The sequence below is a fragment of the Podarcis liolepis genome, assembly GCF_965112155.1.
Source record: "Podarcis liolepis genome assembly, chromosome: 1".
Classification (NCBI taxonomy): Eukaryota; Metazoa; Chordata; class Lepidosauria; order Squamata; family Lacertidae; genus Podarcis; species Podarcis liolepis.
Window position 1 is genome coordinate 53,472,419 of NC_139554.1, and position 13,554 is coordinate 53,485,972.

Consider the following 13,554-nt stretch of genomic DNA (forward strand, 5'->3'; position numbering starts at 1 on the left):
CTGCCTCTTCTGGGATATAACATTTCTCAGTGTTCCCATGTGTCATGGTCCAGGTCATTGGTGGCAGCAGTTCAGCCCTGACACACCAGGACCAGGGTATGGATGGTAACAATGGTAGCAGTTCAATGGAGCACGGAAACTTGATGAGGTTGGAATGCAGGAACAGAACCTACAACAGGAGAAGGAACGGAAGCAGGATCAGGAGCGAACACAGGAACTGGGAACAGCAGAATATAAACCACGTTGTTGTGGCAAAGAACCAGAGGGAAATGCTGGTCTTATGTACTCCTCTTGGGCTTGCTTCCAGGTGCTGCACATATGATCTTGCCACACTTCCCAGGCCTCACCTGACTCCCTTAAGGCAAACACAGCAAGGGTGTGGTTCTGCAACTCCTCACTGCACTCAGGGCCCTGGCCCCTACAAATACTCATGGTACTCCTTAAACCATGTTTAAAAACAAAACAAGTTAAAAAAAACAAAAAACACAGAGAAACTGAGACAGAATCTTTCTACCTGCTGTGTTAGTCCCTCCTGCCCTGCCCCACACCCATGAGAAATCATTAGAAAATGACCCACTCCAGCTATAGACTAAACTAGTACTGTCCACTCAGGATTCTGTTGTCTGTGCAAACCTTAATTTAGAAGGCTTTTAAGGGTTTAGTCAGTATGGCTCTTGTGGGACATTAGTGCAGTCAAACCAACAATTCATGTTTTGCTAGATAGGCATTTGAAGGGGCTGAAGCTCACAGAAAGAACTCTGTGAGATCACTTCCTTTGTCTGCCTTGGCAGGAAGCCGTAACCCTACATACTTCCTCCCTGTCTAGGCAGCCTTCTCTTTCTTCATCATGCTTCCAAGCTGACCACATGCGCATGAGCTCAGGCACGATTTTCAACTTATATTTTGTACTTTTGTAAGTTAGTAGTTATAAACCACTTTCATTTTTCTACTGTAACTTCTGCTTCAAGACCTAGATTATGTAAGTAAATACTACTTTTATTTCTTCACAAAACAATGTGTATATGATTGTTGTTTTTAAGGGAGAGCAAAGGGTGTGCTACCAGGAAAATCCAGGCTGCCTTAAAGCATTCTGGATTATTGTTTCTAGAAGGTTAACTCAACCTTGTCTTAGCTTCCAAGTTTAAGCTGCAAGGATGGTACTCTGTTGATCTCACTCAGGAACAATAATAACTGAATACAGTGGTACCTCAGGTTAAGAATTTAATTCGTTCTGGAGGTCTGTTCTTAACCTGAAATTGTTCTTAACCTGAAGAACCACTTTAGCTAATGGGGCCTCCTGCTGCTGCCGCGCCACCGGAGCACGATTTCTGTTCTCATTCTGAAGCAAAGTTCTTAACCAAGTAACATTTCTGGGTTAGTGGAGTCTGTAACCTGAAGCGTATGTAACCTGAAGCTTATGGTACTACTGTAATATATAATATCCTAGTGCCTAAATCCATTCCTACAGCTCTATGGGCAGTTTTTAGCTATGATGTTATACATTAACTCAGTGTTCAGAATCATTATGCCTCTGAATCAGTTGATGTGGAGCATTCCATCTTTACAGGGAATCCTGGGAAATATAGTCTTTCTTTCTTTCTTTCTTTCTTTCTTTCTTTCTTTCTTTCTTTCTTTCTTTCTTTCTTTCTTTCTTTCTTTCTTCAATCATTCGTAGCCGAGTAAGATGGTCTTCCATTAACATAGTCTTAACAGTGTGTCCAAAGGTGACTGCAGAGGCCAAATCTGGATCCACACATCTTTCCACAGTAGGGACATAGGTTTCCGTGTGGGAGTTGATCACGGTGAGGGTTTGCCAAGCATGCCTTCCTCTAAGCTCCTTTCTCCTTTTTGCCCTGAGTGCATGCTTCTTCAAAGTCCACGACACCTTTAGTAAAGACTGTTCACTAACTGGAATGCTCACAGGGCAGTGTTTCTCAGTTATCAGTGCTTATACTAAATTTTTTAAAATAAAATAAAATAAAAAAATTCCTTCCAGTAGCACCTTAAAGACCAACTAAGTTAGTTCTTGGTATGAGCTTTCGTGTGCATGCACACTTCTTCAGATACACTTGTGCACACGAAAGCTCATACCAAGAACTAACTTAGTTGGTCTTTAAGGTGCTACTGGAAGGAATTATTTTATTTTATTTTATTTTGACTATGGCAGACCAACACGGCTACTTATCTGCAACTACATTTTTTAAGATTTGCCTTGAGAGCGTCTTTAAACTTCTTTTGTTGTCCATCATATTTTGCTTTTCATTGTTGAGTTGGGAATAGAGTAGTTGCTCTGGATGACAATCATCAGGCATCCAAACATGACGAGTCCAGCTAAGTTGGTGTTTGAAGAATCATTGCTTCGACACTGGTAATCATTGCTTCTTCCAGTACACTGACATTAGTTTGCTTGTCTTCCCAAGTGCTGTGTAAAAATTTCCAGAGACACCGTTGATGGAATATTTTGAGAAGTTGGAGATGGCATTTATAAGTGCTCCATGTTTCACAAGTGTATAGTAAAGTTGGTAGTACAATAGCTTTGTAAACAAGCATTTTGGTTTTCCTGTGAATTTTGGTTTCCCTGTGAATGTTCAGGTCCCCAAACACTTCAATTGGGAGAAAACTGCACTTGCAGAGCTCAGGCGATGCTGGATTTCGGCATCAATGTCAGCCCTTGTGGAAAGATAACTGCTGGTGGTGCTCCAACAGAGGATCATCAGCACCCTTACAACTCTCAGGATTCTTTGGGGAAGTTAATATTTGCAGGCAGGGTCGAGCCCCCACAATGATGTGTGCCTCCTCCTTGGCCTTCTCCCAATGATGCATGTGTTGCACAGCATGCCCTGCCACCCCCGCTGCCCCCTGCCTACAAACACAGGCCTGACCGCCTCGAACCGCTGCCACTGCCAGCCTGTCTGCCAATCGCCTTACCTTTGCTGGCTCTGCTGCTGCGACTAGGCCAAGGCTGCTGCTGCAAAGGCTCCACTGAAGTCTACTGCAGCCACAGATGTACTTCTAGAAGCTGGGCCACACTTCAGAAGTATGTCTGCGGCTGCAGCGGGCCTCAGTGGAGGCCTTATGACTGAGTCAGAGGCCTTGACCTAGTCACTGTGGCAGCAGCAGAGAACCAACAGAAGCAAAGCGGTGGGTGAGTGGCAGGCGGCGGTCTGGGCTGCCTTTGCAGGCAGGGAGTGGTGGTGGCTGGCTGGCAATGTTGCACATGCATCAGGAGGAGGCTGAGGATGGAGCTCAGCATCGCACATGTATGCCGCTGTACCCACCCCCAATCTTGGGTGAGAGTCGGCAGCTCTGGTGTGTGTTTGTTTTCCCCACTTGGCTCTAAAGACTCTATCTGAGGAGGCATGCGTAGACTGTATACATAACTCTCCCCCTCTCCTCTTTCTGTAATAGATCCTGCCCACCTTGTGGAAGGGGGTGTTGATAACCACAAGAGGCTAGCATCCTCTCCTCCCTACGATCGTGTACATACCTACTGAGAAATAAGTTCCATTGTTTTCAGTGGGGCTTACTCCCAGGAAAGGAGGACTGCACAGGACTGCAGTCTTAGTTGCTTCAAATTTATAAAGTGATGGATTTAATAATACTAGTTCTAGTGATGATGCCTTACAAAGCCATGAATTCACTATTACTACTAAATCACCAACACCATCATATCCCTCAAAGCCCAAGGTACACTCTCAGACCCCAATCTGCCAGGCTCATGCAGATTCGCCTCCTTAGGCTCTCTGTTTCTCATCTGCAAACTGGTCTCCCTCCCTCCCTTCCCTTTCTCTTGTTTTTCACCCAGCCCCAGCCCTCCAGCTATCACCTGCGAGAGTCTCGGCTACCGCAGTATTAACTTATGCACACACCATTCACCAAGTATTCAGCGATGGGGTTCTCTCTTTTTGTCAATGAATGCACATTTTATGAATTAGAACAGCACATGCCCCCTTGTGGCTTACCTTGGCTCCCTTGCCTGCTATGCAAGCCCCTTCCACGCCCGAGCTGGTGACACTGGGGCTAGGGCGGCAGGAGAAAAGGTTTCTTTTGCTGATTCCCCCGGGCATTGCCTGCAGATTTTAAAGGAGGGCAGCGCGTGCAGGAACAAACTGTCCAGCGTGAGCGACTGACCCGCAAAAATCCAAGGGCACAGCCCAAAGAAAGGAACTGCCAAAGGAGCTGGTAAAGGCTGCTAAGGGAGGGAGGGGAAAAAGCAACACAGGCAGTAGCAAACTTACAGGAAAACTCTGAGCTTCAAATCCTGCCATGTGCCTGTCTTGCACATGGTTTGACTGCATTGTAAATATCCCTCATTATACACCAGACTTGGCACTCCAAATTAGTTACCAGTCCCTGAATCTGCACTCATATGTGCTAAAACCCATAATATTGGGTAACACCTTTATTGGAACCAGCCAAAATGTCACAAAACCAAAGCTTTTGTGGTGTTCTCCAAAACCTATGAGGCACATGGAGTTACATATGTAATCATTTATATAAATATTTCATAAAAATATTCCTGAGCAGTTTATAACAAACAAACTTAAAACCACACAGTAAACATATTTAAAAGTTAAAAACAAACATCAATTAACCGTTGTGGAAAGATGTATTCTTAATTGCCTGCATGGGCCTGGGGGGATAGAAAAGTTTTCAGCAGGGGTTTTAACTTTTACACTAAAGACACCTGCTGAATCTCTGTCAGCAGAGTTTTCCACAATATTGGGCTGAGGACACTAGACATAGAATTAGAGAAATGTAGAGTTGAGAGGGACCCTGAGCATCATCTAGTCCAACCCCCTGCAATGCAGGAATGTGCAGCTGTCCCATACAGGGATCGAACCTGCAACATTGATGTTACCAGCATCATGCTCAGCTCTAACCAGCTGAGCTATCTGTGCTCTCCCAGTAAAGACTTTCCTTCTTGCTGCTATCAAGTGAGACTTGCCAAATTGGGAAACAACTAACGATGCTGCTGCAGATGATCTCAGTGACTGAGCTAGAATATAAGGGCTCAGGCGATCCCTAAGGCACCCTGGAACTAAGTTGTTCAAGGCTTTGTGGGTTAATACAAGGATGATAGATGGGCAACCAGGGCAGTTGTTCTAACAATGGTGTCACATGTTCTTGGCCAAATACACCCATCAGCAGTGGCTGCTGCATTCTGCACCAGCTGGAGCTTCCAAATGGTACCCAAGGGCAGACACCCCCCCCAATAGAGTGCAATGCCATAATTCAGCCTTGAGGTTAGCAATGCATGGACTACAGTGGTCAGGTTGTACCTGTCCAGGAACAGCCAGAACTGATGAAGCAAATGAAGCTGGTGAAAAGCACTCCTAGCCACAGAGTACATCAGTGAGAGAGAGGGAAGGGGGAAACACAAAAATTAGGCTGATAGGCCAAGAGATCAACTGATAGAAGTTCCAAGACTGAGTCCCTCTCTGCTGCTATGGCTTGCTCCTAGTTGCACCCCATTTATGAGAATTTAAAGTCTGACATGTAACCCAGATCTGTCCCAGACTTAAATGAAGCATGTAACTCCTTGGCTAGGCAATGATTTCACAGATCCTAAATAGTTTGCTCTAACCTTTTACAAAGTCTAATTAACCTGCCCATGATTCACTTCATTTCTCCCTCATCAACTATTTCTGTTTGAAGCTCAGGATGAGCATTTTTAAACTCAGCCATCGTAGACTTTCTTTCCTTCTATTCCTTTCCTAACCTCAGTGCCCAGGATTTCACTTCATCCAGAAGTAGGGTTCAGATGCTAGGACTTGTTTTGAATTGAGCAGCATGGAATGCATTTCGAATTAAAAGTGCTGCGCGTCTTGGGGGTCACCTCTTCCCATATGTACCTACTTGAGCCCTGAGATCCCCAAGGGATGGCCTTCTCTTGGGGGAACCACTAAAACTGGAGGGCAGCTACAAGGGAGTGGGCCCTTTGGCAGTGCCTTCCACACTCAGTATGGAATGCACCCTCCCAAGCAAGGCTTTGCAGAGCCAGGCAGAGGCCCGGGTCAGGTAGATAATGTGCCCCCCCTTTTTTACCCTGGGGATAACTGAAGTCTTATAAATAAGTAAGTATATAATTAATTTTCACAAAAGTTATGCTGACAAATAATTTTATTTCAAGGCTTGAACCGTATCTGCATATAAAGACAGAATGGAAAATATATACAATAGTGCTTTTGATGGACGCTGGGGAAGCTTTTCTCTCTCGCTGCCAGCCATGGCTCCAGGGAATCCATCCACCGCTGCCACCACCTTTGCACCTCCACATTTGCCCCAGTGCATCCCCTGCGATTGTGAATATGCTGACCGAGGCCCCCTTTGGAATTGGAGACCCAGGCCAAGTGGCCCATATGGCCCCCCTCTGTCTGGGCCTGCTCCCAAGAGTGTCTCATTTGGTGTCTACATTCATGTCCTTCCAGGACCACACAAAGACTTATTTTATTCTCCCAGGCCCTTTTAACATCAACCCTGTGCCTTTTAACATTTTTTGAATATTCCTATTAGTATTTTAGCCTCTGTTTTTCTGATGGCTAGAGTGTGCTTTAGCCCTCATGAGATGGTTTAATTCTCTGTGATTAGGTCAGATGATCATGGCTGGTGCTATCTGTTCTGGTCTGTGTTTTATTGGAGCTCATCATATCCAACAATGTGCTTTTCAATACCACATATTCTGCTTCAAAGTGCACTGCTGATTAATCAAACACTGAATGATCAAGTGTTGTACTGGCATGGGTAAGCCAGTCCTAAGGTGCATAGAGTGTTGGTTCTGGAACAGGGTGGCCTTAATTTAAATTGTAGACAAGCTGCATAGCTGGTTCACTGTCTGTATAATGGGAACGCTAGACATCCACTTCACTGGACTGGGATAAGAAGCAATAATCACCCATTCTTGAGCCACGGAGGCAGAGGTGATGTAGCTGGTCACACGGGCACATGCACACATACACCCACCTTGTCCAGGAAGACCTTGAGCGATGACTGAACTGAAATTACCTTCTGTGCCTGGGAGGTTTTCAGGAGCAGCAAGCAAGCCAGCTGCTGTCCTGAGTTGCCCCTCATTGAACTAATGAGAGATGCTACTTGGAGTTCCATAGGCAAGACATAAAGAAAAGGGATGTGAGAATCAAGAAAGCATATGTCACTAACTGTGGTCCATGGAGAAATTCTGCATTATACAAATGAGATCAGTAGCAACACACACACACACACACACACACACACACACACACACACACCGAGAGAGAGAGTGAGTGTGAGAGAGAGAATACTGCTTTATTATGTTTTATTTTTGCAAGGCAAGAGTGATGGGGAGCAGGAGAACATATACCGTATTTGTTGCTCTACAAGACTCACTTTTTCCCTCCTAAAAAGTAAGGGGAAATGTGTGTGTGTGTTATGGAGTGAATGCAGGCTGCGCAGCTATCCCAGAACCCAGAACAGCAAGAGGGATTGCTGCTTTCACTGCGCAGCGATCCCTCTTGCTGTTCTGGCTTCTGAGATTCAGAAAATTTTTTTTCTTGTTTTCCTCCTCCAAAAACTTGGTGCGTCTTGTGGTCTGGTGCGTCTTATAGAGCGAAAAATATGGTATTTGCTTAGTAGGAGGCGGAGCATCACACATGATGCTTAGTTTTGCCATGTGTGAATAGACAATGAAAACCTGAATGTGGCAGAAGCACTGAAGTATCATGGTATATTCATATTAAAGTGCAGTTTTAGGCTGATTTTAAGCATGGTGTCCAGGGTTCACAAGTAACTATGCTAGCATGACATAGGCATACTAGTTGTTGGGAGTCACAAGTATGGAAAATGCCCTTGCAGTCAAGTCCTTGTGAACTTCCCGTAGGCTTCTGGTTGGCCACTGTGAGAATAGGACACAGTACTAGATGGGCTTTTGGTCTGATCCTGCAGGACAGTTCTTATACACTTACGTTCCTAATGGAAGTACACACTAATGTTCAGTAATCCAAGATGATCTGGCTCTATCTTTCTTGTGCCATATTTAAGGAGAAGCAAAACAAAAAACAGAAATAAGTTGTATATGAAACCAGCAAGAAGTTTATACTTAGGTGCTGGGGTTCCCCACCCCTGTTCTAGAGGAAACAGAAATTGCTTCTCAAATCTCCCTTCCTCCTGGCGTTTTGTATATCTTGATTTGATTGGGATGTAGAACATGGAACTGTTCTTACCTTTTCAGATACTAATCAGTCTAAAGCAGGCAGGCATGCACTTCTATAAATCCATTGGTTGATGGTGATTGAGACAACTGAATAACCCCTTTCTTTTTGTAATGTGGCTTTGTCTTCCTGCCCTCCGTTTAACAGATATTTAAATCATGTCATCAATATAGGTATCCCTTTTCGCTCCCCTTTCCATTGATTACCTGCTTGGCTCCATGTCCAAGATAGAAGTTCTGACTGCAAAGTTATATTTGCCTTTTCTGAATCTATTACTGCTAAACTCATGGTCATGGGCACAGCCAAGGGGAAGCAGGGGGGCAGCTGCCCCCCCAATCAATCAAAATCAATACAAATCTGAGGTTTCCCTCTCCTAACCAAAGCCTGCCCCCCTCATGGTCGTAGCCAGGATTTTTGTTGGGGGGGGCAGGCTTTGCATCATGTCTACATTGCATTCAGGATCAGTTCAAATATGCAGAAGATGCAACTGATGCTGGAAGGTCATATATTAGAATGCTTTCCTTGAACATCATGCTTCCTTCAGTTGAAAACTTGCATATTAGGAACACAGGTACAAGTCTAAAAAGGTAAAGGGATCCCTGACCGTTAGGTCCAGTCGCGGACAACTCTGGGGTTGCGGGGCTCATCTTGCTTTACTGGCTGAGGGAGCCGGCATACAGCTTCCGGTCATGTGGCCAGTATGACTATGCTGCTTCTGGCGAACCACAGCAGCGCACGGAAATGCCGTACAAGTCTACCTGCCTGCTAATATGCTAGATTTTCACCACAATACTTTATTTTTAATAGAAAAGCAAATCTTTAGTATTTTATGGCTATACCACCCACTTTTTCAGTCAATCCTTAGTGGAGGCTCAGGGATCAATTGTTTCTTGACCTGGGTAAGTTTTCTGACTGTGCTAGCATTAAACACTAATTCAGGGCCTGTACGCTCTTAAACTAGTATAAAAAGAAGAAGCATAAACATAGATATTTGAGTCAAACCCTCACATCTGGCAAATGTACGCAGTGTCCATTAAATGCACTAGCTTAATCATTCCCTAATACAACGCAGATGATGGCTTCTTAGTATACACATTAATTTTCCATTTATATTTCAATGTTACTTTAATTGTATTACTCAAAAACTGTAATAAATAACTGCATTTTAAAACAAACAAACACCCCAAAACAGGCAGAGTATATATTGCTATATTCAGCTATGCAGAGTGGGGGAATAATTGTATCCAAGGCATGCTGAGCTCGGGAAGGAAAGAGGAAAACACACAAGGAAATACAATAATGACCAAAAGAGAGAGAGAGAGAGAGGCATTGGACATAACATGGGGCATTTGGCTTCCCTCTCTCCCACCTCAGTCACAGAAACCAGGAAAGCTACAGGAAGAGCTCTGGTGTGATGGAACAGCTAAAATTTTACATGGTGGAGGGGGCTGGTTTGAATTCAGGATAAAGCTCTACATTAGGAAAGGAAAGCCCTACTATGAGCTTCACTGAGCCACTCCAGGAGTAGTGTTGTGTGGATCAAGTGACTGGCTCCTGCATTTGCCAATCAACCCTTCAGCCCACCCTCCCCCATGACAACCCACGTGGGCATCTCCCTCTTGTCTGATGGGCCATCCCTGCCTGGTATCATCGCAGCAGGCCTCCCATTACCCCTTCCTCTGCTCCATGCAATTGACTGACTCAGACTCTAATAGCAGAAGCTATCCTACTCCAGCAACCTGAGACAGCTTTCTCCTCATAGCCTGGGGATCTGGACTGAGCAGAGGAAGGGCCACTGCCCTTGGGCGCACCAAGCTCTCCAACCTCTTCTGGAGGCTACCTGAGGCCAGATAGGTTGGGACAAAGGGAACACCTCCTGTCGCGCCTTAACAACAAAGAAACAATAAATGTGGCAGTATCAAAAGTTTTTTCTAGGAGGGATGAGAAATACACATGCTAGTCAGTCACTTTAGCAGGGTTCATGTGTCTTGGATTAAGACCCAAAATATGTATTATAACTGGAAATTATGCAAAAAAAATGTTTGAAACAATTCCTATATTCACAGTGTGCAACTATGGTGAATATATGTTGCAAACCTGGCTGCTGCTTCCCAGTACAGGTATATGTTGCGTACAAGGCTGACTCACACCTGCATGCATATTATTTGGTATTTCTGCACTCTAGATTTATTGAACATTGCATTTGACCTGATGCCAGAGTTCTGCGGTGTTAAACTTCTGAAGGCCACCTCACATACGCAAAGTCATCACTGGATTCTGCAATTTTCAACCGATTAGTGATGTATTGTGAACACACCAAGGCATTGCTTGCTATTAGACCACACGAATGTGACTGGAATCCCTTTAATCTCTTGTCACTGACTGGGGATTTTGTGTGCTGTTGTTCTCATTTTTATTGGATCGCGGTTTTATATCGTTTTCATCGCCCAGAGACCCTTGACCACCATGCAGCCACTAATAAAGATAATAAATTAGTAAGCGCGATGTATCTGGACTCTTGCGGAGAGTTGCCTGCTTCCTCCCCCTGTCATTCTGTGGCACAGCCCGATGGACCGAAGCCATTTGTGAGCGAGGCGCGTATTTATTGATCTTAAAATAGTAATGAAAAGCACTCGTTGCTACGGGTGACTGCGACTCGTTCCATTGAGGAATTTCCCTTCTCCTTCCTTTCAGACAGCCCCGCTCCCCGCGGGTTAAAATGATCTATTCAGTTTAACAAACAGCCTGGGCCACCTTCCGCAGCCTTCGCCTTTCTCTTTGCAGCGCCGCGCCTCACTTTCCCTCGCAAGGCAGCCCCACTGAATTCCGTGGAGCCAAGTCTCAGGGAAACGTGCCGGAGGCTTGCAGTCTCCACATGCGCCCCCCTTCTTTCTCCTCCTGCAGGCAAGCGCGGGGAGGGGCCTGAGCCCGTTTGCGTATTTCGCTCCGCGCCCCCCTTTCCCCCGCCCGCCTCTCCCTAGCGAATAAGATCGTGCGTTTGTTTGTGTTTAAATATAGCCTCAACCCTTCTAAGGCTCCCAACTTCGGAGGAGAAGGGCAGAGGCGGGCGGCAGCAACAGCAGCAGCTGGCCCCGCCTTCCTCGACCCCCTCGTACTGCTGCTGCTGCCGCCGCCGGGAAGCGCAGGCGAAGGGCGCCTCCGTCTGCCGTCACCCCGTGTCCCCACGAAGGGTGAGACGGGAGGGCGCTGCTGAGGCGCCGCTGCCGCCTGCACTCGCAGGGAGACACACTGACGAGGTGGGGCGGACGGGGGCACAGGCTGCTGCGGGGGCTGCTTTAAAAATGCGCCCCAGCCAGCCAGCCAGCCGAGCTCCCCTGCGCGCACGAGAGAGGGAAGCTGCAGTCTCGGCTTTGCAGCGTGCGCCTCGCTTTTGCACGCCCCTCCTCCTCCTCCTCCCACCGCCCTGGAATTGTGTAGTAGCCCTGAATTAGCATGTCACGTGTACGGCATGTGGAAATGAATCAGGGGCATGTGAGCAGCAGGCGGGGGGAGGGAGAGGAGGACGCCTGTGTTTGCATCCAAGGATCTCCTCTCGCTCGGTGGTTGCGTAGGTGTCTCGCTTCCTCCGCTCGCTCCCTCCCTCCCGCGGCTGCCTCGAGCGCTCCCCCCTCCCTTCGGCCCTCCATCTGGCCGTCCCCCCCTTCTCTGCCCCCCTCCCCGTGCTCGCCGCCTCCTCTCTGCCAGCTCGAGCGAGCCAGCGGCGCGCTGCCTGCCTATTCAGCCCGGCAGAATCCCTCGGCCTGCAGCAGTGGCAGGAAGACGGGGGACCCCGCCAAAATTGCCCACTTCCCGCGCAAGCCGAGAGCCGCCGTGCGAGAGATTGATGCACATCCATGCGCTTCCCTCACGATGTCGAATTTTAAGCACATCGCGGGACACGCAGACGTGCCCTTTGAAGTTTCCGGGGAGGGGGAAAGCAGTGGCTAAAGGCCCCCCTCTGGGATATGGCAAAGCTTAAATGGCAAAAACAAAGCTTCTGCAGGAAAAGCAAATATTAACCCTCGCCAAACCCCACAACGAAATTTTAAAAGCGTTTGTTGTGACGGGGTTGGCTTATACCTCCTCAGACCTAAATGCAGGATGATTTGAAAGAAGGATCACTCGTGGCCAGGAACAAACTGCGGGGCTGGTTTGTGCACTTCATTGCTAAGAGATGTGCCCCATACACAAGGCATCCCTGGAGCTGGTCATGTCCGTGCCCAGAGTGCAATACTGGTGGCCCACCATTTGGACCCAGAGACAAGGTCACTCAGCCTTGGGATATTCTGGAGTGTGGCCTTCTGCGCACATGGGGTGGGAAAAGCATTCATAGAGGTGGGTGGAAATTTGGGGTGGAACAGCCTTGCAGCCATAATAGTTCCATGAGGAAGATGGGCGCAGGGATCAAGGGGGCACATTGGGCTGGGGGAACAAGCTGCTTTCCCCCTTATAATTCTCAGCTGTGTTTGACTCAGAATGGGCTCATTAGGATTTCTGTCAATATAACCCAGAAGGGTGATGACTACATTATATTAGGACACAGGGTGTGAGCCCCCATATTTTTGTTTACACACACAACTTACCACAGCTTCCAAACAGAACAAGCGGGCAATACCTGACAGCACTTGCCCAAACCTGATGTCCTAGGAGGATGGCATAGCAACCGACGAGATGGTTCCACTGCTCTCAACACAGGGTCTATCTGCAAATGGAGGGAGTAGCCATAGAGAAGGTGCCCAGCGTTGCTGATTATGAAGCATGACCAGGAAAGAGAATTGGTAATATATAATATATAGATGTAGGTGTTTGTATGTTTATAGATAAACACATGCCTGTATATAAGTACAGTGCATATATCACTCTGTGATGTCTACATTCTCCACATTTTAATTTCTAAAATGAGGAAGTGGTGGGGCTAGGGTCAATCCTGTTTAGGAGTCTTGTTATCTGACTGATTTCTATCATGTGTGGCTATTTGTGGTTAGGTTGCTATGTGGTGAAAGAAGAGCACTCTGAATATGGTCAGAGGCACACTATGACTGCTTCACATGTCCAAGAGCTAAACTCTGGTGCTGAAAACAGGTTGCTGAGGTAGGCCCTGGCTCAAAACCATAATGACAGAGCACATGCAGAACATTTGAAGTTGCCTTGGTAGCTCAGTTGGTAGAACATGAGATTCTTAATCTCAGGGTTGTGGGTTTGAGCCCCATGTTGGGCAAAAGATTCTTGCATTGCAGGGGGTTGGACTAGATGACCCTTGGGGTCCCTTATGATTCTGTGATCCAGTCCTCAGGTATAGCTCGTTTATAAAAAGAACCCATGCAGAAGTAGACAGTAACAGACATTGATCTGTAGTCTGGCTCTGTGC

At 46.7% G+C, this 13,554-nt stretch overlaps 1 long non-coding RNA gene across 3 annotated transcripts in view; it reads left to right on the forward strand.

The window, feature by feature from the left end:
- Positions 1–803: 803 nt before the first annotated feature.
- Positions 804–13,554, forward strand: part of LOC310689099 — a 30,093-nt gene continuing 17,342 nt past the window's right edge. Inside the window, exon 1 of one of the 3 annotated variants that reach the window (XR_014517315.1) lies at positions 804–979. This is a non-coding gene — a long non-coding RNA (uncharacterized lncRNA). Of the gene's footprint in view, positions 980–12,230; positions 12,965–13,554 lie in introns of those variants that run through there. The other 2 variants (XR_014517316.1, XR_014517317.1) reach the window with 2 other exon arrangements.